This window comes from Lagenorhynchus albirostris, chromosome 9 (genome assembly GCF_949774975.1).
Source record: "Lagenorhynchus albirostris chromosome 9, mLagAlb1.1, whole genome shotgun sequence".
In the NCBI taxonomy this organism is placed as follows: domain Eukaryota; kingdom Metazoa; phylum Chordata; class Mammalia; order Artiodactyla; family Delphinidae; genus Lagenorhynchus; species Lagenorhynchus albirostris.
The window spans coordinates 86,384,208-86,387,015 of NC_083103.1; the positions used below are offsets into that span (position 1 = coordinate 86,384,208).

The 2,808-nt window shown below is 36.3% G+C and overlaps 1 pseudogene; it reads left to right on the forward strand.

The window, feature by feature from the left end:
* Positions 1 to 2,034: 2,034 nt before the first annotated feature.
* LOC132526537 (mitochondrial inner membrane protease subunit 1-like) lies at positions 2,035 to 2,577 on the forward strand (annotated as a pseudogene).
* The last annotated feature ends 231 nt before the right edge of the window (positions 2,578 to 2,808 follow it).

A 2,808-nucleotide genomic window follows, 5' to 3' on the forward strand; every position in this document is an offset into this window, starting at 1 on the left:
AGAAAAATTCTCAGATACACTCATAGCAATCATCACAAATATGACAAAGTTGCCCTGAATCTGTCTTTAAAATTCAAAAGAATAAACAGTGAAAATTGAAGGTCATAATTTTACTGATCAAACCAAAGACAGAGAAGTGTTGTCTTCATTTACATCATGCTCTTACCTTCCAAACTTTCAAAATGATTCCTGATGTTCTCTCCATCATTCAGTGATTAAAATTTTAGGAAGTTTACTTTCAACCCAGGTTGAATTTGGCAGTTTGGCTCATTTGACATGGTGCTTCACTTCTTTCCTGCACAGGAGACAGCATAGTATAGGGAACTTTGGTCTGTCTGACAGCAAGTATCTGATTTTTAATCTTGACTGAAAATTTTTTATTAGCTATATTACTTTCAGCAAGCTTTTAACATCTCTAAGCCTCAGTTTCATCATTTGTAAAATGGGTATTATAAGACAAACAGTATAGTTGTAATACAGTTGGTATAAAGTATTCAAGAAATGCTAGTAGTATTTTTTAATATAATTAGACCCAAATTTTACTTTCAAATAAACTTACACAAGATACCTTTTTTTCTGTTTGTATTATTTTTCAAAAAGCAACTGGGAGGAAGAGTTTAAATTTACTTCTCAAGTTCGTAAGCAATTACACAGATGAACCTGGAGTGAAAAGGGTCTTGGGCCAAATGTTTTGCCTGCTCGTAATGCCACATATCCACAAATAAGAACTACAAGTGGTCTCAGCTTTAATTTCACACCACTGTCTCTTTAACCAAGCAGCGTCCTCAGAACTGTGCTTCAGTGCTGAATCATTACTGACTCAGAGGTTTATAAATACTGCTACATGAATCACTTGGAGTTTTCTTTAGTGGTCCCCTACTTCCCTCTCAAAGATTCAATTAAACCTGACCCCGCAAAGGGAGTGATATCTGACTTCCCACATTAGTGGGGCTGGTAAGTCTCTATGACGTACATGATACATTTATAAGAAGGAACATTCTAAAATTAAGCTTAATGTATTCTCATTCAATTCACTAAATAACTGATGTAACTTGAAGACAGTAAGCTACCCTCATCAGTTTTCTGTAACAGCTTACTAAATGTCAGAAAGAAATAGAAATGTTCTAAACTAGGACCCCACTCCTAATTCCTTACAAAATAAGTTAGAATGCATATATTTTATAGAAAAAAGCTTTAAAATGATGTAAATATAATAACATTCAAAATCTAAATTTCATTTGGTAGGAATGGTTAAGAGATAACACTCAGAAAGACAGCTAAGGTGCCGTGTTGAAAGCAGCTGAAATGTTACTGCCGGTACATGAAATCATTTCAGTAAGGAATTTACTTCAGAAATAGGGGCGAAGAATTATAGAATAATGCACAAGTCAACACTGTTAGAGCTAACACATCATCTACGCTAACAATGATGTACAGCAGCAAAGATAATCCAAAAATCTTTTATATTTGCTTTTGTATTATATCAGTAGATATATCTTCCCAATTGTATTTCAGATTTGTTTCCCTTTTTGGATATTAATTACCTGATGGATGGGGGAACATACCCAATCGCAATGTCAAGGGCACAGGGAAGCCAGGGAGATAAAATTTTGCCAGAGATCATCTACAAAACAAATTGTGTCTGTAAATGAGTAGGAGGTGTGGCCTGGAACCCTGAGAGTATGGAGGGGAGTGAGGCCAAGCACTTTATTGATGGTTCTGCCATCCATCAGCCCCAACAAGTGGCCCAGGGAGAAGCGTGGTTGCAAACATGCCTACTCACTGCAATCTCTCTCCTTTCCCTCAGGCACACAACTAACCTCTTCAGAGCTATCATGGTTAGAGCATTGTGGAGGACCAGCCTCCTGAGAAAGGACCACCTGAGTCCTGGATGAGAGCCTCCTGGGTCTCTTTGGGGCCAGAGAAATCCTGAAAATACACATCACCCATATATGTTTTGAGACATGCTTTAGATGTTTATTTTTAGAAGCCCTGCAACTACTTGAAAAATTGAATGTATTGCAGAATAGAGTTATGGCCAATGGTGGCAGAGTCTACATGAAGTCTCTGCTTCATGGTCTTCTGGGAAAAACCCTTCAACTGTTGGCTATACTGTTCAGTATAACTGTGTAGCTCATTGTGTTTTTGAACATGTTGGTGGTGCTGTCATGTATTCTGGACTATCAATGGAGCCTACAATTCAAAATTCAGATGTTAAAATATTTGCAAATTTGCAGAGAATCTTAATTGACATTTTTATGACATCCAAAAAGGTGACACTGTGATTGCAAAAAGCCCAAGTGATCCAAAATCAAATTTTTGTAAAAGAGTAATTGGTTTGAAAGGAGACAAAATCCCCAGCAATAGTCCATCAGGTTTCTTTAAAAGCTATAATTATGTGCCAATAGATCATGTTTGGTTAGAAGGTGGTAATCTACACAATTCTACAGATTGCAAGTACTTTGAACCTATTCCATGTAGACTAATAAGAGGATGTGTCTTCTTTAAGATTTGGCCTCTGAGTGATTTGGATTTCTACCTGAAGGCCGTAATGGACACAAATTTTACAATGATTAGCAAGCATTTATTCTTTGACTTGCTTATTGTCTCCTGTTCAAGTGAATTTATTATTGTCACTGAAATCATATACTTACCAATAAAATACTATTCAAAAAAATAAAAACCAAGTACTCCCAAATTGGGGGGGGGGCAAGTCTAAAGAAAGCTAATATAAATCAATTGAAAATGAATGCGCTAAGCCACATGCTGAGAAGAATTTGAAAAGAAATCTTTCTTATTCTTAAGAAG